The sequence below is a fragment of the Tamandua tetradactyla genome, chromosome 7, assembly GCF_023851605.1.
Source record: "Tamandua tetradactyla isolate mTamTet1 chromosome 7, mTamTet1.pri, whole genome shotgun sequence".
NCBI classification, from domain to species: Eukaryota; Metazoa; Chordata; class Mammalia; order Pilosa; family Myrmecophagidae; genus Tamandua; species Tamandua tetradactyla.
The window spans coordinates 152,657,137-152,683,233 of NC_135333.1; the positions used below are offsets into that span (position 1 = coordinate 152,657,137).

Here is a 26,097-nt window from a genome sequence, read left to right on the forward strand (position 1 = left end):
ATTACATGATTATCTACTTAGTTGATAAAATCCTTTCTGTGAGCCAAATACTTCTTTCCTCTCCAATTTCCCTGTAATAAAAATGATCATATTGATTCATTAGTGTCCTTTTCGGGATTTAGTTAAGAACATCTGAAAGAAGTTGACAGGGTCAACATTCATTTACATGGTTATACAGATACTTTTGAAGCTATTGTTTCAGATTGGTAAGAAAATTAAATGATTAGAAATAACATGTTAGAACCTTGGTTAATTTAGATGTGAAGGGCAAATCATATATGACAAAGAATCTCATTTTATAACCTGATGTTCTTTTCTCGAACATTTATATCATCCTCATTGTTTTATAGCCATATGTAAAAGGCATAAAAAAAAAGCTCTATGTAGGTGTCTCGTCATCTTCCCTAGTAAATTTTATAATTTCAGAGTTCAGAATTTGTCCCTCTAAAAATCTCTTATTCATCCATTTGAGATTTATTCATCCATGCTTGCATTTATTCCTTTCTTTGAGAGAAATTTATTAGGTTCCTTAATGCATCAACTATGGTGCTAGGCTTTGAGTCAATGTGTCGCATTTCACATTTGAATAAAATAACAATTTTGCTGTATGGTGCTAAGGTAAATTTAAAAAAAAACATACTATGGAACTTTTAAATCATCCTAATCTTTTTAGCATTTAGATGATAAATAACTCAGGCAAAATCCATTATCACAGAAACTTTTTCCTGCCTTAAAAATATAAAACCTCAAATTGTTTCAGCATGGAAACATTTTTGTGAAATCTAAGGTTGAGGGCAGGTAGAAAAGTCCTATAGGAAGACATGGAGTCAGTCCATTTAAAATTGAACATATCATTAACTTAAAATTAATTGTCCTTGCCAATAAATGTTCTAAATGTCTTTAGCAAGACATCATTTTGTGGGTCTTTATACATGATATGTACAAAAGATTCTGGATCTGAATAGGCAGAAAATGGCACTTAACAGTTCTCCAGTCCACAGGGTTACTTGTGTCAGCCAAATGCAAGTTGAGGTTGACCAGAAGTTTTGGGAACTCAGAATTATGATCACATGGACTTGGGTTGTACCAGATGTCCAGGTATGCAAAGGGTTCTAATTAAAAAAAAAAAGATAATGAAATGATTATTAGCACATGTACCTCAAAGACCCTCCTAACTTTTAAAGTTTTTAAGGTTAACCTTTATTGGATGATCAAATGCTAAAGGAAATCATGTTAACAGCAAAGTGATGCAGTTTTACCTAAATATGGTAAATCAACATTTTAACAATTGTTCTTGATTTTTATACTAAATCATAATAATAGTTTATAAATGGAGTCATTTACTTGTCTAAATGGCAAAGTCCATCAACCAGCGTAGATGGAGAATAGCTTCCTGTGGTATTTAGTTTTCATGGTTCAACTTCCATATCAATATAACAAATTGAACTGACTCTGTTGACAGGTTAAGAAGAATGATGGCTTTGGGGAATGTCAGATTTGTTTTGGAACAGAATACCCTTGTGGATTTTCTCTGCCTTAAGGGGCTTTAGTGAACCAGAATAAAAATCCTAAGAACCAAAATATAGACTAGGCAACCAAATTCACTAAATTAAAACACAACCAAATACATTGACATATATTGAGATGTAAAAAGTTACTGATGTATTATTGTATTAGATTGATAATGGAAAACTGGACACACAATGTTTTTCATTTGTTTAAAATATTTGTAGGGAAAATGTGGATTTAGCTGTGTCTGTTATTCACCCATTTTCTTTCAACATAAATATCTTAGTAAATCTTTCCCTTTGTTTAAAGTATAATTCAACTGAATATTTAAATTTTAAAGAATGGTTTCAGTAAATATTCCTGAAAAACTTATGTGTGGTACACAATGTTAAATTTTGTGGGAGATATATAGGCTTCTTAAGTCTGGCCTTTGCCTTAAGGGAACTCGATTTCCCTGGTAAATTAACTAACATCATTTAGTCTTTCTGAAAATATACTGATTTATGTCTGGGATGCACTAATTATTCATGGCAGCTCTTGAGTATCCATGACTTTTGCGCCCACTAATTGAGTTGTCTGCTTACTAAAGTCAGTTATGTGTGCTCCAAAATTAATTATATTTACTTTAGTAATAAGGTAATGAAATTTAGCGTTATATTGTGCTAGCAGTTCCCGAGACTATTCCCAGGTCCAGTGACTTATTAGGGCTCACCCAATAGTTTTATTCCTCATTAAGATTTATTATTGGGAAAACCTACAAAGGAAAACAAAACAATTAAAGGAAAAAGTCCTCACTGATGTTTAGAGAAAACCAGGCACAAATTTCCAGGAGTCTCTTCCCAGTGGAGCCACACAGGATGCACTTAATACTTCCAGCATCTGGTTGTGACAATATATATGAAGTGTTATCTATCAGAGAAGCTTTCCTGAAACTAGGATTCTGGGCTTTTATTGGCGGTCAGTCATGGTACCGTCTGCCTAGTATACAAAATTTCTAGACTCCAAGCAAGAAAGCAGGCAATCAGCATAAACCATATTTTTGTACAAACATTTTAGGCACAGCGAACTTTCATCATTAGGTATAATTTTATATCAGTGTAGGAAACTGTTTACTAGTTAAGTTCCCTGGCACCAGGCAAAGGACAACCATGCCAAAAGGTGCTTTTAGGGACAGCAATTCTCAGGCCTGCTGTATGAACTCCTTTCTGAACTTAATGAAATGTGAGTACCTTGCCCACCTCCCTCTCCACCCCAAAAAAAGAGAAAGGGAGAGGAAGTTGTTGCTTCTATGAAAACTAAGTTTAATATTTTTGGAGGGACTTGAAAAAGGCAAGTTTTTTTTTAATTTTTATTTTTTAAATTGCATGTGAGGGGGTGCAAGGGTAGTTAAATAGTAGAAGTCTCACCAGCCATGCAGAAGATACTGGTTTGATAGTCAGTTCATGCACTTCCCAAAAAACAAACAAGCCAAACAAAAAAATTCGAAAGAAAATTCAACAAATGGTGCTACAATAACAGGATATTCACATGGAAAAATAATGAAATGTGACCCTACCGCACAGCATACAAAAAAAATTGCACTTGAATTAAATGTGTATGAGACTATTATCCAACTTTCATACTTATGAGAATCATTTCAGGATTTTGTTAAAGTGTGGATTCAGATCAAATGTGCTTTGGTTTTAGAGCCTGTGATTCTGTATTTCTCATTAGAACTGTATGATGACGCTAGTCCATGGACTTTATTTTGAGTAGCAAGGTGCTAAAGGGCTGGAAAAGATAGAAAGATTCAAAATTCAAGGAGTCTACCCTCAGATTTATATAGACATTTCTTTAAGTTGTTGCTCCGTATTAAGGAATCAAAATTAAGTTAAGTAGGTGAGACAATATGAATGTGGTTTAGGAGGGACTATCAACAGAATTCTAATCAACAGACCCTCAGGCAAAGAAAAGGTCTTGGTCTTTCAGTAAAATATTCCTGAATAAAGGTATAACTACATATTTTAAGTTAATATGAATGTCACATGTTTAATGTTTCTTTATTTTAATGGAACTTTTCCAATTATCTAAACAATTATTGACCAGCTAGGTTGAATAGCAGGGTTTCTGAGGAATAATAGAAGTAATGTCTCATGGAGAGAACAAAAGGATATAGATTTGAGGTTGAAGAAATTACTTCGATTGGAAATGGTCCTTTGTAAAAGAGATGGCATTTGAACCTTGGAGGCCTTGAAAGATGAATAGATTTTGATAAGCAGTACCAGAGGTAATGGAAAATGATGATAGGATCGTTTCCTAGAGCTTTAGGATTTATGGAAGAATGCATTTGGGTTACGTTCTGGAAAGTAGATTGATTGGTTCCAGATTATAGAGCTTTGACTTACAGAGTAAAAACATGCATTAATTACAGAAATAATGGACTCACTATCCTCCTCCACTTCCCTGTTCAAAATCCTTCAATGGCTTCCCAAAACCCATTCAAAGAAATCCCCAACCCTGAAAATGTTCTCTAGTGAATGCCCTATCCGATCTGAATGTAGAATTTCATTCTTGCCATTCTCCTCCTTATTCCATTTTAGCACTCTGGTCTTTTCTGTATCCTTATGTCAAGCATATCGTTACTTCAAGACTTTTACATCTGCTCTTATCTCTGTCTGGAAAGGTCTCCCCTACCCCTAGATATTCTCTTGGCATTCTCCTTCTGTTCAGTTTCATCTTTGCTCAAGTATCCCGAGCTCAAAGAGGCCTTCCTGGACAACCCTATCTGAAGTACCATCATTCTCTATCTTTTTACTCTACTTTAATACTCGGCATAGCATCTACCCTAACTTGCATTTTCCTTTATATTTATCTGTGCAATTGCTTATTGTCTGCAATTATTACACAAATGTAAGTTGAGTTCATTATAGTATCCCCAGGGCCTAGAGGAGTAAATGCCACATAGCAAATACTAGATGAATAAACAAAGTATCATAACTTATTATGCATTGATTTTCTAAATGGCTGAGCTGATTTAATGTAATATGATAAGAAAATCTATGAGGTGGATGGGGTTTGTGATTTCAGGTTTCTTCCCTGAGTTAGGACAATTCTTGACACCCAGCAGGTGTTCAATAAATATTAGGTGAATGAACAGGTATCCTAATTCATTATGCATTGAATTTTTCCTATTTCTATGTCATAGTTAATTTCATGCAATAAAATAAGAATATTGATGAAATGGATGTTACTAATGATATAAGCCTGGATCCTATTAGATGATAGTTGGTTTGGGGAACGAATGACTGTATAGCTACTCCTCCTCAATAATGAAATGTTCATAATAAAATGCTAAGATTATATATGGTACAATGACAAAAGAGGCAAGCTATGAATGATGTGGGCTCAAGACATAAACAGGGCCTTTCATTTTCCCTAAGTAAAAATACCACACACAACCAGTCAGGGCTGGTTTCTTAGGCATCTGACCTGGGCAACTGCACAGGGTGCTGCCCAAAGAAGAACCCAGCTTGGTTTAATGACTTTTAGTTGCCTTCTGGAAATTCTTAACTTTGTCCTTGAACTTGTGTTCTGTAAGAGAGGACTGATGGGACAATAGACATGCATGTGAGCAGAGGCGATATCCACAGTCTTCTCTTCTACCACTGTTCCTCGTTACCCCATTAGGTGTTCACGATGCCCCATGAGCACAGAATTCTGGTGGACACAAAATGCATGGGAATTCAGTAAAACTCAATGCAAGTACAGGGTAAGCCTGTTAAGTTTATGATGGAAGGGAGGGTTATGACAGCCGGGAAAGACCATGCTTTCTGTCACAATCAGATCTTACATCAAATGCAGACAAAAGGTAATGGTATTCTAAGAAAATGAGCAACTGAGGAACCCTAATTAACCCCTCTTTCTTGTATTGTTTCCCTGCATTAGCCAATCCTTTATACTGAAGAAGAGGATATAAGAAGGGAAGGGAAAGTTAGGGCAGTTTATAGTTCCTTTTCATTGCAGTCTTCCTTATGCATCAGTTAGCTGGAGGTAGAGTGTTAGAATCTGCAGGTTTTAAGATGTCAAATAAAAACAGTGGAGTTAAAAAAAAAAAAGAATACAAAGACAATTGAGCTTGTCTTGTACAATGTATCCATACACATATGAAGCATAATATATGAATTATATAAGTTTGGTTCTGTGTGCAAGCTAAATGCTCTTATATTTGTTATGTGAAATTTACATTTTATAATATAATGATAAACAGTAAAATTTATGCAATTTTAATTTTTATTTACTTAGAATAACAAATAGAGAATAACAAAAAACCATGTGAAGTTGAGAGAGCGACTGTGGAAGAAAGGAAAAGAGCTTTATATTTTAGTATACATTTAACGACTTTTTTTTTTTTTAAACAAGGGGCTCTGCATTTTCATTTTGCACTGGGTCCTGCAAATTACTTAGCTGGCCTGCCAATAAGTTTACAAATAAAGAGATAAACATACCTAAGCATATGTGAAAGGGATGAAAGGGGAAATAGGATGGCCAGGCCTACCCTTAGGCCAGACCCTGCTTGTTTACATATTTGGAGGGTAGGATGGTTGCACATATTTGCTTATATATTTAGGATTTACAAAATATGTTTATGTGTTTAAAACATTTAAAAACCCAGATATATATGCCCAGCAGTTTTTACTTCAGAGAGAAGAAAGCTGTGTGGTTGAGCAATAATTTTCTTCTTTTCCTTATTCACTCACCTCTCCTCCTTCCTCTTTTGGGAGTAGTAAAAGGAGTGATTCTTTGAGATTTTATTGCAGTCTTTAGAAATTTTATAGTGATGATTACTTATAGTATTGGAAAGCTAAACTTTTGTAATTTGCTATTGACAGTGAAATTCTATCTAAAGGAGCGTACCAATGATGACAGTGGGTAGATTATACAAGACAGAAGATAATTCTCTTTTTCTCTTTTTCTATTCTCTTCAATATGATTATTGGCTTGTTTCAGGGATTTCTAGGTAACAATAGTTACTTCAAGAAATTGCTGTACTATTCAATAGCTTTCTATCTATAGCGACTACCCAGAGTTTAGTCAATTATGTCCTTCTTTGTTCATCATGTCTCCATTGTTTAACATTTAAGCTAGTTTCTATTTGTTTTGACACATTCTATTTCCTGTACTTAGAAAGGGTGGAAATAAATATTTACAACTTGGAACAACCTTTAAATCCTATCAGTTAAGGAAATAACCTAGAGCACTGTCATTTCTATTACATTTAGAAATAGGAGTAAAGTATTCATTTTTTCTGTTCAAATTTAGTGATTCCTTGACGCAATTATCCATTTTTCCCTCTCAAAATAAGGTAATTATTATAGGAACTGATTAACTTTTGCAGTATTGCATCCTCTAAAATTCCTCTTGCCGTTTCTCACACACATATTGGGGTGGTCCTCAGTAATTGTGCACTTACTGAAACCTTCAAATACTGTTTTATCTCAATATGTTCCTCTTTGTGTTGATGGTATTGGATCCTAGCTCCCCTGTCTAAGAGTGTTTGCCTCTGCACTTATAGGTTCTCTTTATAACAATGTCAATGTGTTTCTTTTTTTCACAAAGAAATACTGAGTTTGTTTATGCTTTTATGTATTATTAAGACTTTGCTTTTCCTGGAAATCATTGGCTTCATAAAAAAGCACTTATTAATAGATAGTGGCCAGGTAGGGGAGAGTAGGAGAAACATCGACTCATTCAATTTGCACACTCTGTACTTAGTGTGCTATTTTATACAGTAGGATCTCAATAAATGTTTGTGGAATACATGACATGACAGCATTTTAATCTAAATTTCCCCAGAATATATATTCACAGTCATAATTCACTTGTCACTGGTTTGCTATATTTACTTGCATGTTGCTGGATTTCCAGCTCTCTGTTTTGTGTGTCATTGTATGTGTGGGTGACTCATATAAATATATAGACTGTTGTGCTATTGTTCCTTTCTATAAAACTATTTGAGATGGCAGTCATACACTATTGGTATGCTATGGGTGCCATCAACATGCACACAGTCTTGTGTAGGGCATTAGCTTTCCTAAACTAAACCTTAGGCTGCCAAACCAGTATCAGGTTCCCTTCAGTAAAAACTATCCAGGTGCTATACTGTTTTCTATGCAGAAAACATAGAAGCTATGCACTTTTCTCCAAATCTGTGGCACTGTCACCATTAATGCATATATTCAGTTAACAAATATGCATTGAGTATCTTCTATGTGCCAAGCACTGTTCAAGGTACTGAAGAAGAAACACTGAACAAACTAGCAAAGGTCCCTATGATCATGTCATTTATTTCTAAGTGAGAGGAAAGATAATAAATAGATGGTAAATATATAATTTTAGAAAGTGATATAGTACAGCCTGTGCCCCATAACTCAAATTCCTCATTCAATCTAAGCTCCAAGTTTCTTTCATATTTATGGTTTCTGAAATCAGGATATATATTACATTGATATATAAGTTTAACATAATGTATCCTTTTATATTGTTTTCTGTGAAAACTTGTTAATGATGGTACGTGCTTGAGTGTGTTTGTGATGAAGGATGGCTCCTTTCAATGAAGGAAATTCAGCCTTACCTCCGAAAGATATCTATTTTAAGTTCTCCTTGCTCCATCTCTCATAGAACATTAAAAACCAATTCATCTGATTGATCTGTCCACCAACTATCTTTCTCTAAGAAACTATATTCAGATATTTCCCATGAAGGCCTTCTCCATCATTTTTCATCAGCTCATGCAATATATGCTTGATGGGTCTGTATGACCTTCGTTAGATATACTCAGACATGCCTCCAACTTAACCAAAGCCTTCACCTAGACTCTAGCTATAACATTTATAGCTGGAAATTATCTAGTTCAGTTCTCTCCTTTTACAAATAAGAAAATTGAAACCCTCACAGGTTAAGTGAGATGTTCAGTCACCAGAGCCCATGGGTTCCTAATTCAGAATTTATTTATTTATTTAGATGCAAGACATTGAAATAAGCCTTAAAAAGATATATTGGGTATGACATGGGGAGTTGATGCTTAATTGGTACATACTTTATGTTTAGGATGATGGGAATTTTTGGTAATGGATGGTGCTAATGGTAACACAATGCTGTAAGTGTCATTAATACCATCAAATCACATACCTGAAAGTAGTTAGAATGGGAAATTTTATGTTACAGAATGTTACAACAATAAAATTTTTTAAAAGATAGTTTAGATGCCTCCTCAGTAGGGCTACAGGATATATGGGTAATATAAGAAGCTGTCTAACCCTTGAAAATCAGTCTCATGGACAATTGAATATGAAACATTAGAATTTACAATCATCCCCAAACACTTTGTTCCAGAAGGAGGTATTGGAGTTATGCCATTTCTGTTTAAAAAGACACTTAAAACTTCCAATAGCTAATTATACCTAGATTGGATCCTATTAAACAGAAAGTATAAATAATGAGTCATCTATTAATGTAGGCTTCATGCTTGATGATAAAGACAATAATTAACAGTCATATAAAATCTCACTCTTCCTCTGAGGTTCATTTTCAGCTAATCAGTGATAAAGGTAAGAAAATTCTCCACTTATGGAAAGGTCAAGAGTGACATTTATTTTTTTCTCCCCTAATGGGCTATGTATACCAAGGCATCAATGGGAAACGATGGTGAGAAATTTTAGTCAGATAATTTTTTTTTTGAGAGTGCCATGAGAGACAAGTTTCATGGAAGAATTAGGCCTTCATGAGTTATGTTTTTGAGGCCTTGAATAAGAATAATGACATGTTGTTATAAAAGGTGGAAGGATGACATACTCAGTATTGAGAGTTTTGAGGAATGCTTCACTTTTATGTCTTGATTTTAGAATGAGGAGTTTTGTTAAATAGCACCCCTAAATTACATCACATGGAAATATATATGCCATAAGCAAATATTTAATAGGAAGCCTTGGAAAAGAGAACTGTTTCTAGACCATCTTTTCTCAATTTAGAATTCTTCCTAATACTATCTTGAAGAGAATGTAACATGTGAAGAGAACAGAACCTGATCAAATGAGCTTGGGGGAAATTCAATACTTCTTCCCTAAAGTTTAATGTACATATTATCATGTTAAAATATTTTCGAATACCACTAAAGAACACCATTTAATTTTGGTTTTATCTATGAATTTCTTCTTTTTTTTTTGGAGCATAGAATACTTTATTTCTATATTCTTATCATCTTTTAAAACACTGTAAGAAAGAGACAAGAAGATAATTAAGGCATGCTGTGTAGAAAATGCCTAAATGTAAAGTGGTGTTGTTGTGAATGAAAAGTGTAAGAAAGAGGTTATTTAAACAATTACTGAAGATAAAGATGGAAAAAGAGAAAGTTCAAGAAGAAGAATATTCAGTGGTATTCTTCTGAGATCAGCTGGCTTTGGTTGCATAACATCACCTCAAACCTTAATGACTTAAAACAGTAAACATGATTTTTTTGTGTCTGTGGCATTCACTGCTGGCTCACTCATGTGGTAATGGGTTGATTTTGCTCCATGTGTCTCTCATACATTGTCCTATTGGGACCAGCAACTATGCTTAGCATGTTCTCATGGCAATGGCAGAGGTATAAGAGGGCAAGTGGAAATATCTAAGGCCTCCTGAGGTCTGGGTTTGGAACTACAAAACTTTTCTTCTGGATCATTTTATTGGCCAAAGCACATCACCTATAGACCCAGAATCAAATCAGATGAAGGACATTTTTCTTCACATCTTGTCTAATTGTCTACTTCCCATCCCACCTTCAAGTTGAAACCAAAGGAAGTGTGTTAGTTCTGTCCCACCACCCGCAGACACATCAACTGCAGGATTTTTACAAAGCTGTTCGTTTACCTCCTAATAACAATCAAGAGTGCCTCTTTCCGATAGCGATTATGGGCTTTAGTTATGCTACCTAAATCCAATGTCTAAGGAAGCTTAAGGCTGCCTAAGAAATCATCTGAAACACATGTTCACAGTTTAATAGTGACACACACAATGTGTTTGATGAACTGCAGATATATTCCAGGTATATATATATATATATATATATATACATACACAGACGCAGACATGCACATACAGTGTGAACACTGGTAGACAAAACCTTTGGCCACTTCAATGTAACAGATTTCCTATCTCTTTATTCTCTGAATCTCCTTTCTAAGTGCAAGCCTTTCCTGGTGGGCTGTATTTTCTGATACCCTGTACTCTAAGAAGGAGTTAGTAGCCATGATGTGAAACCTGAAAATATCACTAAAGAGATATACAAGTCTTGTGAACACCACGGCCATCTCCAATATGTTCACTAGCACATAAAGATCAGAGTCATGATCCTAAGAAACCACAGGCCACATGAGGAATGTTCAGGTATAAGCCACAGCTTTCCAGCAAGTAAATTCAGGAATGCAAAAAGGAGACCATCAGAGCCCCTAGGATCTATTCAATACTTGTCCATTTAAACACACAGCTTTTTCAAATATCCAGCCATAGGGTTCAATTGAATGTCCCTGGCTTTGGATTCACCAAATTTCTCTCCTGCTTGTTTTACTGTTCCTAAATTATGTTGTTCCGACTTGTTTCTATCCTAGTATTGTTATTCTTTTGCCGATTGCCTGGTCCCTACCTGCTGAGGTTTTGTATGTCCCCTTTATGTGTTTTGGCTGATCCTCAAAACTAATATGGTAACAATTTAGATTGAAATGTATGTGCACCATAGAGAGGTTGAGCAAATAAAGAATTGGGTAGTTGTCTAGGGTAATACAGGTCAAGGGACGAGAGATCATGAGGAGTATGGTGATCAGATTCCTTCATCTGAAGAACTGGTAAAGATATAAGTCAGGAGACAGTACTTAAGGGAAAAATCAGAGTCTGAGAACTCAGGAGTTCATAATGAAGCTGAGATTTAACATGCAGTAACATGGGAGATGGACTGTCCTGCATTGAAGTGTTGAAGGTGACTGGGACAAAAAACTCTCCTTTTCTTCGATTATCAAAGAATAGAGAAAGCTGTACAGAGGTTTTAATAATCACGGTAGGCTTCTTAAATTTTGAGATGTTTTTTCTTCAAGCATTCAGAAGGTAATTTCATGCTTAAAAGCTGCCCCATTAAGGAAGCTATTATCTTACCTTCTCAATGCCCTAATCACCCATAAATTGAATTAAAAGCACTGGTTGCCAGATTTTCTTTTGGATTAATCATAATTATCCAGCAAATAGTTTTCAAAAACCATTAGGTTGCAAAAATAGTATTTGGTTTGTACAGTTTGCTTGAATCCCATCCATATTTATCAGTCAGCCTTATCCCCTGCTGACCCCTTTTGTATTTTAGAGCAACTTTGTATAATTAGATGTTCTAAGCAAGAACATCTTATAGCATCCAATGTGCCCATGTCCATGTGACACCACAATTATTTGAAAAGTATAAAAAATTAATCCAACTCCTATTTGAACTTTAAGATTTTAAACAATCAATTTTTTTTATTGTTCTAATCAATTGCTTTAGGTGTGGGATTCTCTAGAAATAATTTCTACAAAGCAAAAGATAAAGTAGGATATTTCTCTTGCTGGGTTGATTTAATGCTTTTTTCATGGGGAAATACAAATTTGTACAATGCATTTGGGACTTTTTTTTCTTCCTGAAGAACAAATTCAGGAAAAGTAAACATGTTTCCCAGACATTTTCTAAAAGTTAGCATTAAAACTTTAGAGAGTCTCATGGAAAATGTATATTCTACAAGATAGATTCATTATTTATTGAATAGAGGAATGTCATTTTGAAAAATAGCACTGTAATTGAGCCATTAAGCTTTTTAATATCTGGGTATATTTAAGAAGTAACATTAAGGTTGTTTCTAATTTTTCATCCCCTACATTTAATAGAACTTTAAAATTAAAAAAAAGTCCCATTAAGGTATTTCATTTTAACTTCGCAACCCTAAAATCTGCATATTATTTTCATTCCTATATTATAGGTGAATGAACTATTTAGATGTAGCAAAATAACCCTGCAAGTCACATGGTAAATTAGCTATAGTAGGGCATAAAATGGTTTATTTCATGAAATGCTGCTTTTCCTGAAAATCTTCTGTGTGCCAAATACTTGAACTGCAAAAATAAGTACCATGATAAGCTAAAGATAAGTACTCCACTCCACTCTTTTTTCATAGGTTAAAGGAATTGTCTCTCTTTTTGGATTGGTCAGTCCAGGACAATAATGCAACATAAGCATAATTCATGATGCTAATTTCCAGGAAGGGCTAGCCACCTGGGCACTCTTCTCTGCATAATGATCTGCTCAGCTCCCACCATTCTGACATCAGGCTGCTGTAGGACTCTTAACAGGCACTAACTAGCAAGGGTGAGATGCTCTCTTACACATGAGCAGAACTTTATCCCTTAATTTTTCTGCTGTTACATAACTGGATAGTCTGGGTTTCCATAGGTAAACGGCTCATAACATAGTATGTTCACTTCAAACAAGATTTATTATACATGGATGCATGGATGGAGTCTGCTTTTTAAAATGCCATTATCCACCATAACCACACCAAGGTAGTTTGGTTACTATACATGAATGGAAGGGCAAGTATATCCCATCATTAACTTATAAATTCAATAAACATATATTACGTGGTCACTATGTGCCAAAAGATTAGGCACTAGGATTCACTGGTGAATATAAAGAAATTGCTGACTGCAAGAAGAAAGGGAGAGTGTACGTGTGCGTAAGTGACAATAATCCAATAAACAGTACATGATACTGTGGAGAAAATGAAACAGAAAAGGAGGATAGGGACAGCTGAGATGGTGGTGAGTTAAGTGCACTCAAAAAGGACCTCTCTGAGAAAGTGGCATTTAAATATCTCCCTGAAGGAAAGGAAGGGGTAAGCCGTGTAGATATCTAAGGGAAAAGCCTTCTAGGAAAAAGACTGAGTACAAAGGCTATTCGTCAGGATTAGGATAGGAAAGTTCAAGAACAGCAAGGAGTGCAGTGTGAGTAAAGCAGAGTGCTGGGAACAAGAGCAAGAGTACGGGGCCAGTGAGGCAGAAGGCACCCAGATCACAGATGACCTCTTACGCCATTAGGACTTGGGACTTCTCTGAATATACTGATGGCTTACATCAGAGAAATTACATGACATACTTGAAAAAGATAACTTTGCTCCTTTTTTGAGAATAGTTCGTAGGGGAACAGGACTAGAATTAGGAAGGTCAGTAAGGAAAATATTGCAGGAAGTAATACTGGACTAGAGCTAGGTAGTAACACTTGAGGTAGAGAGAAGTGGTTGAAATCTGGATGTGTTTTGAAAGTAGAGCTAACAAGAATTGCTAATGAAATATATATAGGAAAGAAGAGAAAGAGAAAAAATGACTCCAATTTTGATCTGAGCAACTGGAAGAATGGATTTACTATTTACAAGATAGGGAAGATTATGGGAAGAAGTTTTGGATTAAAATCAAGGGATCTGATTTAAACAGCTTGTTACTGAAGGTGAGGGATATTGGGCTATAGATGTAGACTTAGGAGTTAGGGTATAGATGATATAAAATCATGAGACAAAATGGAATCCTACACAGAGCAAGAAAAAACAAGGAAAAGAAGCAACCGAAAAAATACAACTAAGGGCACTCCAAAATTAAGTTTGAGAAGTTAAGGAAAATCCAGCAGAGTAGCTTAAGTTCTGACCAATGAAATAAGAGTTGTGCCAAGAGTTAATGATGACATGGGGGATTAAATAAGGAAAGTGTTATGAGGAGAGTCTGATCAACTCTGTCAAATGCTGCTGATAAAATAAATATTATGATGACCATAAAAGCATTCATAGGGATTGGCAACAATGGATATAATTGCCAAGGTTGTCAACTTTTCACTGAAATATCAAAAATGAAAGTAAAGTCTGCTTGGATGCAAGAGAGAATGGGATGAGAAGGATAACAGATTTTCAACATTTTATATATATATGTATGTGCTAAAAGAGGAGCAGCAATATTGGACATCAGTTGAAAGAGGACATGAACAACATAGGAATGTTTGTTTTGTTTGAGATGGGAAATATTTCAGAATGTTTGTGACTGAATGGGACCATTCCAGAGGGAGGAATATATGACTAAGAAGGAGTGAAGAAGGGTAGACTGCAGGAAGATCTGGAGGTATAATCTAGCATCATGGTCTGTCATGGACACTCAGATGTTTGGAGGAATTGTATTCTTTTCAGGAGACATAATGGAAATGATGGCATGTGGGAAAGTGTCACATAGTAATCAGGAGCAATGCAATACCCTGCAGATTATATTCAATGTTTTGAATAGATCACAATGAGATCCTGGGGTGAGATATTTGCAACAGTTAAGTATGTAGCAGCAGCATTCAGCTGTAATTTTCCTTCTGGACTTTCCTAGTGACATAAGAGTTGTTTTCTGTCCATGTCAAATCTTCATGAGTAAACATAGCTAGTGCTCCATTGCATTAAGACACTTTGACCAGAGTGTTTTCCAAACTTCTCTATTTTGGGGGATAGACCATCTTTCTACTCAGTGCTTCATACCCACCACTCTTCACAAATAAAGTACTTTTCTGAGGGCAGTTGATGATTGGGAAAATCAAAATAGATAAATATGGAATGAGTTATTACCGAGTAATACTAGAAAATGAGGATTTTTATATATGGGGACTTTCTCCTCAGAATTGCTCTTCATTGAGCATTACCTTGAAGACTGTATAACCTCAGAATCCTCAGATTCACATTTCCTCTGTGTTGGTTTAGAGGTAGAGCCGTAGCTGGTAATCAAGGACGGCCATGCTCAGTGATGGCACTGCTCAAGTAAGATTCTCCTTGATGCATAAATTTAGGATTATCTGAAATAACACCATTCACCCACTTCAGAACTAACTGAAAAGAAGAGTGAAGAGCGCAGGGAGAGAGGACAGGAGAATGGGGGAGGAGAGGGGAGGAAGAAAAGGAAGGGAAACAAAACAAAACTTGTACTCCAGGGAGCTTGTGGTAGGAAATCAAAGGGAACAGATATGTATACATGTTGAGACTTGAATATTTATAGCAAAAGAGAAACTCTTTTTCCCTGGTCATGTCTTCTTTACAATGAGCTGCTGATTGATGAACCTCTGGTGAAAGATACTGACAGAGGTTAAATGCTTTAGGTCAGAGAGAGTGATCTTATTCAGAAGGAGCAAGATGCTGGCTCAGGGAGATTAGGTAGTAATTGTAAGCTTCCCCATCTGAAAATATTTTAGACTGGACAGCCTATTGGCTTGTGATTACATGCAGCTGGGCTGTTCCATATGGCTAGATTTTACAGGAGTAAGGAAGAGACAGGTTGTACTTACAACAAAACTCTGAAGTCCAAGAGAGGAAATTTTTGTCCATACTTGAGGAGAGGAGAACATGGACCTTGTTCAAGAAAGGTAGAGCAAGCAGTAGAGAATGGCAAGGAGGGCATGGAAGTTAGGGACATTTGGAAATGGATGCTATCTGCATTGTATAGAGAACAGAGGCTGAGTTTGCTCAACGTTAAATAACTGGTGATTGAGCTGCCTTAGGATCCAAACCTATGAACTTGACTGCTGTTTTCAGCATTGAAATCCAGGAGTATAGTGATATCATTATGAGAAACAGGAAAATGAGTAACTTACTATATGTGGGGAGGGAAGAGGAGAGGATGACAAAGGGGGCTGAGGTTGATTGTTTTTGTTCTTGCCAGAGTGATGCATGCATTTTTAAAGATCATTACTACCTAATCTTACAAACAAGATTACTGTGAATATGCATTTGCAAGTATTCTTTATGCATAAAATAGGAAGCAATCCTTCCAAATAAGCTTTAAACACCAAACCTAAAAATTCTTCAAATAAAAACATCCATCCATATTTATTTCTCCAAATATAAACTAGTGGCCTGCCACAGTTGACATCTGTAGAAAATCACCATGAAGAAACATTTCTTCCTCAGTGTGATTTAGTGGTATTTGCTGCTTTTCAGAACACAATGGGGAAAGATGTTTTTCCACATAGGCTTATTTTCACTTTTTCCATGATGCCTGTTTTTCTAGTAGATTGTTTTGTTCTATACCTAACCATTGTTCTTTTTGTTCATGTTTTTTTTTCCTGAATCAAAAATATTGCTTTTCTGAAATATTATTTTCAAATCCAAAATTCAGCTCCCTTGTGCCTTCAGGATACCTTTTAAAAGTATGGCTCCTGTGAGATTGTCAGTGGCTGCTTACTTGGCTGTCTAGTTCTTTATCTTCTGACTCACTGAAATGGACAGGAAGACCTGTCCATTTCATAGGAATAGGTTTGGGAAATTTAAAGGGGGAAATAAAAGCCAAACAGCACAAAAACATTTGGAAAAGTTCGAGTGGCTAATTAGAATAGCCTGAGTGAACTATTGCGATTATAAGGCCTACATTTCTCTTAGGAAAATTTCTGTGCCACTGCATAGAATGAGAAAATAACAGAACCACCTGGTTTAAAATAATTTTAAACAATTATATTCAAAATATTCATTTAGTCCTGTATATTGTTTTTTAACAGTACCATATCTATTCTGTCATTTTAAGAATATACCAAAACTGTTGCGGTGACAAAATTTCTAATTGTGCACAAAAATACTAAGCGATCATTTACATTTCCTCACTCCCCCTAGTTCTATGCATTTCTTCTTGAAGTTCTTGTCTGTTTTCTAACATTTTATGACATCTATCATACTTGTAATGAATTCTTCAGAGCTCCCATACTTGTGATTATTTGTTCAGTGCTTCCTTAGAGAAGTTAGTATTTATTCTAGTTCACCACATCTACAATTGTCTGAAATTTAAGTAGGTATTCTGAATATGTAATGAATGAATGGATGAATAAGCCATTGCTTGAGATTGTATACATAAGCACAGTAGCTCTGAGTAAAGATAAATATAAGAAATTCTCTGAATCATTCAAGCTGTGGGCTTGAAATGTATAATTGTGCTCTTCATTGTGTTTATAGCTTAGCAGAAATGAAGTTTCACCCAGAATTTCCTTGTGTTTATTTTATGATACAAAGTCTTACTAAATCTTTTGAAAGATATATTTTTTAAAATTTGATTTTTGACCAATATTTTATAATTTTATGAAGATAGTATATGAAGTTGAACTTGTGATTTTAAAATTTGAAGCCACATTTCTGGAAATGGGTCTTTAATTTGTCAAAATTCTACCGTGTCTGCTTCTGGTTCTTTCTGCTCAGGAAATTATTAGTTATGGAAAGTATTAAATTTTATCGACATATTCTTATGATTTTATTACAGCCAGAAAACACTGTCTTTAAGAGTTTAAAGATCTCTCATCAACAGGGAAACAAGTCTTTTTGTGTCGGTGAGAAGCTGAGTTTTATTCGGTTGCACATGTAAGGAACTGGAGGAAACATTTTCCAAGACCAGTTCAGAGTGAGAAGAGTGATTTTGGCTTTTATAACCCCAAACAGACAAAGAAATGGTCAGGATTCAGAAGAAAGCAGAACTTAAAAAAAACAAAACAAAACAAAAAAAACAGCAGAGGAAATGCTTTTTGGTCAGAATATCCTGTTATCTTAGAAGTCCTTTCCTCACTCAAGCTTTGATCTTATTTTTCAGGGGGAGAAAGGTGTTGATATCAAACCATATGGTGTTTCTTGGAAGGTCTCTAGAAACAGAGAGTAAAAAGAAATTTGAAATTAGGTCAACAGTAAGCTATTTCAACAAGGGCTTTTAAGCTTAAAATAACTCAAGGCTGCTTGAGTAAAATGATAGTAAGCATTATTCTAGCTATTGAAGACTATACTAGGCATCTACTAGCTAAGGGACCATATTGAGTATTTTTCCTACCTATCTAGCAAACAATTTGTTCATGATAGGGTTGTAATTTATTTGTGTGTCAGATGGTGTGGGGTCCATGGCAGAGTTCTCCCTGCAGCATGAAGGGTTGGGTTCACCTACAGTCCCATGCAGGGCAGACCTGGATACCTGACACTCCCAAGAGGTTGGTCTCTCTCTTTCTTTTACCAACCTGCACTTTAGCATCTGTAGACATAGAAGACAATATGTTGTTCCCTGAATGTGTGAAGAGGAGCAAGAAGTTAATGAAAAGATTAACTCAAATGGGGAATGGAGGTATTCTGCTTTAAACACACCACCATGACTTTTTTCAAATGGGTGATGTTTTAATAAACAACCAATAACTGAGAGTCCATAACCAAATTGACTTGCATCCTGATGATTGTTGTGCTGTGTCCTAACCATCCTCATTGCTGTCTGCTTTTTGTAGTAAAAATGTGAATTTCTGGGTTCTGGACTTTGGGTTTGTCAAGAAGTGACTGCTGCTGCTTTTTATAATTTGGGTTTCCCATCCACTCCAATTAAAATGTTCCTTTATGCATTTGTTCCATATAAATTACTGTTAGAGAACAGTTCCATTACAGAAAAAGTATCAGTAAACATTTTAAAATTGTGTAGCTATATGGAATATGATTTCTTACTTTTTAAAAATTATGTGCATATAATATATTTACAATATTCAAAAAGTACTTGGAGATACAGACTGAAATATTTCTCAATGTAATGTTGACACTGACTTGTACAATCATATTGGGTGTGTATATTTGTACAGTGAAATTTCCGCATGTGGATTTTGATGAATCACATGCCTACGAAAGGGAAAAAAAAACATAAACCAGTATGCCTAATAAGCACAACTATGATCCAGTAGAGACACAATTATTTCTGATTTCCACCATCCCTGTAAACTTTATCCCATGCACTAATTTTCCCTTCTCCTGGATGAAACCCCCAGTAAATTCATAAATTTTCTGCTCACACCTTAGTCCTTTCAAGTTGCATATAATGTCAACTCAGAAATCAGAATGTTTGGTCCCTGTAATTAAACTCATAACTGTCATGCATTTTATCTTTTCTTCTTCTACTCTTGCTCACTTCCACTTGTGAGCACCTATTTGACACTGGAAATTTACCAGGGAAATGTAGCAAGGGATGGACACTGAGGTTGAATTATCCTCCTCCCCTCCCTTAACTGCTATTTTGCACTCCAAAGGTAGAGGTGGTGTTGTTCAGGGTCTAGGAAAACAGAATCCTTAATTTGGTGTGGTCAGGAAATAAATTGTCTCCTGCACTCTGGCCTGGAAGACAGGCACACTCTGAGCTCTTCCCAGGTTTTCTCCTGGTCCCTCCCTTCTGGCTATAATACATAACTATTGAGAGAGGTCCCTAGATAAAACTGCTTGAGCCCCTAAGCATCTACTACCATAACTCTACTCTCTTATTTGGCTGTCTGCTGGACCCTCCAAGCAGCAGGACCCATCTTGGGCAGAACCCAAGATGTCCACTAGCATGTTTCACTTGTGGTATGGCATTCACTATTGCATTCCTTGGTCCACGGGTGCATCTGATCCATCCACAGTAGAGATCTCCTGCCTTCATCATTTAAGCAGAAATTCTGAGCCCATTCCTAACAGACAGGAGTCAGACTCCCATCCATAGACTCATTTAGAATTTTGAATTTGAGCCAGGCACTAGTCCCTTTCAGCAAACATGTTTCATAAGCAGATCTCTGAAAGTAAGTGGGTTAAACCTTCTTATTCCTTGTTACTAAGCTTGAAGTTACAAGTAAGGTTTCTTAGAAGGGCAACAGTTCTTCCAAATAAATCTCTTCACTTATCCTCCCTTCTCTCTGCCTTGAATCTCTATTAATATCATTCATCTGGGCCAGGAAACTAAGAACATGGAAAAGGTTCCCTTTGTAAATTTCACTTGGGTTGGGTAGGGAGATTCTTACTCATACCCATTATTGGATTCTCAGGATCCAGGAACATTCTAACATCTTGTTATGAAAATTATTTGTATGAAGACTGAGGTACTAGATAAACTGTATAAAACTGCTGATATTTGATCACTTTTGAAGTACACAAATGGCAACCTAATCCAATTTTATGTTTCTTTTAAATACACTATTGTATAATTTACTAAATAGCATGGGGCCACCCACTCCTTTTCTGAAGGCTTTGGGCCTAAATATGTCTCAGAATTCATAAGATTTTTAGGTTGATTTCGATTATTCATGTAATTTAGTGCATTTTTCTATATATCACATTTTCCTCCATTTATCTGTATTATGAGCTCTCTGACATATTGGATTTGGTTATGGAAAAAATCTATTTATAATGAAAACTGTGATGTATAACAGAATTTGCATTATGAAGAATTTCAGTCATCTGGAGAGACTTCTAGGCAATACGTGACAATAGTTAGAGGATACATCATATTCTGTCCAGGTGTCTAAATAATGAAAGAATGTGATTACATCATAAGAGCACCAAAATAAGTTTATTTCAGCTCAGACTGTCTTTAAAAACTCCAAGTTGTAAACATACTATTTCATGACATCTTCACCACAAATAAACTTAATGTTAAATTTTAGAATTTTAAAATTAAAAGTGAAATGAAGCAAACAGGAATATTTTAGAGTTCAGCTGGTTCCTTGCTGTTAAGAATTTGTGCTGGTTTGAATCTGTGATGGACCCCAGAAAAAACATGTCTTTTAATTCTCACTCAATATTGCTGGCTGGGAGCTTTTTGATTGTTCCCATGAGATGTGGCCCACCCATTGTGGGTATTAACTTTTTTTTTTTTTTTTTTTTTTTGAAGGAAGGAAGGATAGAAGGAAGGAAGAGAGGAAGAAAGGGAAACATCTTTTAAACATTTTCTTGTTTTATTGTATTTTGTTTCTCCGTTTTCGTTACATGGGCTGGGGCCGGGAATCGAACCGAGGTCCTCCGGCATAGCAGGCAAGCACTTTGCCCGCTGAGCCACCACGGCCCGCCCTTAACTTTTGATTAAAGAGAGATGTGACTCTACCCATTCCAAGGGGATCCTGACTGGAATCCTTTAAAAGAGGAAACATTTTGGAGAGAGTCCCTTTTTAGAGCCTCGAAAATGAGGACAGCCAGAGACCTTTGGAGATAAAGAAGGAAAATGCCCCCTTGGGGGAACTCCATGAAACAAGAAGCCTGGAGAGAAAGCTAGCTGATGTCGCCATGTTCACCAATGTGACTTTCCAGTTGAGAGAGAAACCCTGAACTTCATCGGCCTTTCTTGAGTGAAGGTAACCTCTTGTTGGTGGCTTAAATTGAATATTTTTATGGACTTGCTTTAATTTGGACATTTCCACGGCCTTAGAATGGTAAACTAGCAACTTATTAAATTCCCCCTATTTTAAAAAGCTATTCCATTTCTGGTATATTGCATTCTGGCAGCTAGCAAACTAGAACAGGATTCGATCATTACACTGAAGTCAAATTGGTTAATCCTTCCAGCTTCTACACATAGATTTTCCTCTGCTTTCTTATTTTTTTTAATACTTGTTCAGCCTTTCTCAAATTTTAGTGTGCAGGAGAATTACTTTATAGGAGTATACACAGAAATTATATATATTATATGGCATAGGTGATATAGGCAACCATTCAGGGTAATTTTTTTACATACATGAGCTTTTCAGTTAAGGATTTACCTTTACTGGTTGACTCTTACTTTTGACTGACAGTAGAGGTCACAGTAACAGAGCTTTGAAATCCAGTGTAATCTAGGATTGGTTAATGTAGAATTGAGCAACAATTCATTTTTGCTAAATGTACATACGATACTACTATTCATAGGCATATTAAACTCTCTTCTTTAGGTGTGCTCTAAGCAAGAGTCATCTGTTGTGCTGTAGCTCATTACACTTGGCATTGTAGGATTGCACTTGCCCTACTTTATTCTGTGTGATTTTTGTAAACAGGAACTGTATAAACTACGTGAACTGCTTAATACGGGAGCAAGTGCGGTATGGACCGATGAACACTGTCCTAAGGCATATTTAGAAAGTCAATGCCATGGGCCCGTCACTATTAGAAGTGTGATCTTAGGTAAATCACTTGAGTTTTCTGTGTCTTTGGAAATGGAGCTAATAAAGATCAATAATGGGGTGCAAGTGTAATTCAGTGGTAGAATTCTCACCTGCTATGCAGGAGACTCAGGTTTGATTCCCAGCCCTTGCACTTCCCCAAACAAGCAAGCAAACAAACTAAACAAAAACAAACAAAAATTCAACAAATAGTACAATAGTAGGATACTTACATGAAAAAAGAATGAAATGTGACCCACCATACAGCATGCAAAAAAAAAAAAGATCAAAAGCTGTCATTTAGAAATGTATGGTGTTTTGTTGTCTAAGGGTACATTCATTGAATATCATTTGCCAAAAAATTCCATAAATAACTTGGATATAATTATTCACATTAAAGTGGTTAAAAACCTTTAGGTTCAAAGAGATGATATCACCTGCCCAAAGCCACAGAGCTGGTGTGGAGCATCCTCACAATAAATTCTATAGATGCATCTTGAATTTAGATTTTAGACTTCAAATCTGGTTGGGTTTTTTTCTCACTATCTTAGTGTTTCCAAACTTCAGTCATTTGCATTGCACATTGCAATTCTTTTGGCTGGCTGTGTTCCACATATTATCTTCAGTCCTTAATATATTTTAATTGAAACTTTGTACCCTTAATACATTTATATAAAGTGAAATTATATATCTTTATTACAAATGGATAATCAGTAACACCTACCATAAATGGGAAGTGTCTTTAAAACATATACACACATGTACCAAAATAAAAGCAAAGCCATTGAATTCTAACTTGACATTTCCTCATTAGCTAAGTTTCTGAGCCTCAACTCTGCTCCTTCTTTGTTAGAAAGAGAGATTAGCAAGCCATAGAGAGGAGGTAAAGACAAGCTGGCAAGAAACAGAGAACTTTTCTTAATGTAATTCAAAGCACTGAAATAGGACAATTTTCTCACTGTGTGATTCAATGTTATTTCAGGTCATGCCTGCATACCACCTGAATTCAATTTGTGTGTCACAAGTGGGTATTTGTCCCAGTTGTACTCCACTTCACCTAGCATTACCACCTATGCCTTAAGGTTATAGTGAGTTTCAGAAAACGCATATGAAAGCACTTCAACAATATTAGCAGTAATTGCCACTGTGTCAGTACTCTTGCTAAGTAATTTACATATTTTGTGGTATAATATCTACAATCTTTTTATATAGGTATTAGTTTCCCCATTCTACCAATGGGGAAACTAAAGCTTATGGAAATTAATTTAGATAATTAGAAAATGGCCATGCTAGAATTTAATGCTGTGTATAGGATTCACATTTAACATTGAAATTGAAACAAATTCAAAAATATTGTGCTACTTCAATTTTATTTTTTGGCCACTCCTGCATTAGTAGTGCTATAAGAATGCTTTTAGTCCTTTCTAATTTTGTTCTATAATTTATGCCAACATATTTCCTTTTTTTTTTTTTTAATTTTTATTTTTTTTTACATGGGCAGGGAATCAAACCCGGGTCCTCTGGCATGGCAGGCAAGCGTTCTTGCCGCTGAGCCACCATGGCCCGCCCCCAACATATTTCCTTTACAAATTTTTTTTTTTTGCATATATGCAGTGATATGTTAAGTGAGGAACGGAGGACTTAAGTGGAAAAAAGGATCTTTTGAAGACTGAATGGTGAGAAAAGGCACCCAAAAGATCCTGTCCTAATTTGCTAGCTGCCGGAATGCAATATACCAGAAGCAGAATGGCTTTTAAAGGGGGGAATTTAATAAGTTGCTAGTTTACAGTTCTAAGGCCAAGAAAATGTCCCAATTACAAGTCTCTAGAAATGTCCAATCAAAGGCATCCAGGGAATGATACCTTGATTCAAGAAGGCCAATGAAGTTCAAGGTCTCTCACAAGTGATAAGGCACATGGCGAACACAGAGTTTCTCTCTCACCTGGAAAGGCACATGGTGAACACAGTCAGGGTTCCTCTCTCAGCTGGAAGGGCACATGGAGAACATGGCATCATCTGCTAGCTTCTTCTCCTGGCTTCTGGTTTCATGAAGCTCCCTGGGAGATATTTTCCTTCTGTATCGCCAAGGGCCACTGGCTGGTAGACTCTGCTTCTCGTGGCTATGTCATTCTGCTCTGCTCTCTCTGAATCTCTCTCATTCTCTAAAATTTTTCCTCTTTTATAGGACTCCAGAAACTTATCAAGATCCACCCAAATGGGTGGAGACATATTGTCACCTAATCCACTTTAACAACCACTCTTGATTAAATTAGATCTCCAGGGAGATGATCTGATTGCAGTTTCAAACATACAATACTGAATAGGAATTATTCTGCCTTTACGAAATGGGATTTAGATTAAAATATGGCTTTTCTAGGGGACATACATCCTTCAAACCAGCACAGAGCCAAAGGGATTTACTGGCCAGTAGAGGAAAATTCAACAAGGGAAAGGAGAAGCTGGGGAAGGAGAGAAAGAAAATAAAAGAAGGTTTATAATGGCAGATTTTTCTTTGAAATTTTGTTCTTTAACACCCGTGCATGTGCACACACACACACACACACACACACACAAATGCTCAAATCAAAAAGGGGCAGAGACAGATACATTTTTACTAACTATACGCAGCCATGAAATAGCAATTAAATCAAGAAACAAACCTTCAGTAGCAACCTGAAAATTCCCTCCTGCCCTCTTCCAGTTCATATTTCCCAAGGATAACTCCTGTGCTGACTTATAACATCATAGGCTTGTTTGGTTGGTTTTAAAATTTCATAACCAGAATCATGCATAAGGTACTTTTTATGGACTTTTCTTCCACTCATTTTATTTGATATATAAATTTTATGGCATATAGTGTTCATCCATTTCTAATTGCAATGAGCTTAGGTGAACCACAAATTTAGAGGGATTGCAGTCCTTACAGGACGACCCTCATTTCTGATATTAAAAATTTGAAGGTCTCCCGGGCCCTCCTTATTTACTGATAGCAATTGCAGGCTTCCCCCAAACTACTCTCATTTTCAGTGATTCACTAGAAGTTCTCATAAAACTCACTCAAAGCCACTATATTCATCTTTATGATTTCTTATGGAGAAAAGATATAGGTTAAAATCAACTAAAGGAAGAAGTGCATAGAGCAGAGTCTGAGGAAGTACCAAATGCAATAAGGATGTGTTTCTTTCCTGGCATCAATGCATGATAATATACACAGAGTATGTATGTACCTAGGCATTAATGTTGAGAGCTTTTATTGGGGCCCCGTTACATGTGCATGCTTGATTGATTGCCCATGTGATTGATCTCAGCCTCCAGACTGATATCTGTCACCCAGAGCCCATACCTTATCTCATGTTGTTGGTCTTCCTGGTATGGCCAATGACCATCCTACATCACAGTGTTAGGCCATTCAGTGGGATGCAAAGTTCCCAGGCAAACAAAGTCACTTCTAGCAGGCATGATATTCTAAGGATTTAATAATTACCTTCAAGAAGATAGACCTCTTTTTGGGTATGGTTAAATTTTTCACTACATACTGGGTAACTTCCAGTTTTGCCTACAACCAAGGCTATTGCTGTGAATGTTCTTAACATATCTTTTGGGAATGTGTGTATACATTTCTCTTTGAGTAA

At 36.0% G+C, this 26,097-nt stretch overlaps 1 long non-coding RNA gene across 4 annotated transcripts in view; it reads right to left on the reverse strand.

Annotated features, from left to right (window-relative positions):
- Window positions 1–26,097, reverse strand: part of LOC143690252 (uncharacterized) — a 211,322-nt gene continuing 185,225 nt past the window's right edge. For 2 of the 4 annotated variants that reach the window (XR_013179082.1, XR_013179080.1), the window contains one exon: window positions 18,102–18,214. This is a non-coding gene — a long non-coding RNA (uncharacterized LOC143690252). Of the gene's footprint in view, window positions 72–984; window positions 1,113–18,101; window positions 18,215–26,097 lie in introns of those variants that run through there. The other 2 variants (XR_013179079.1, XR_013179078.1) reach the window with 2 other exon arrangements.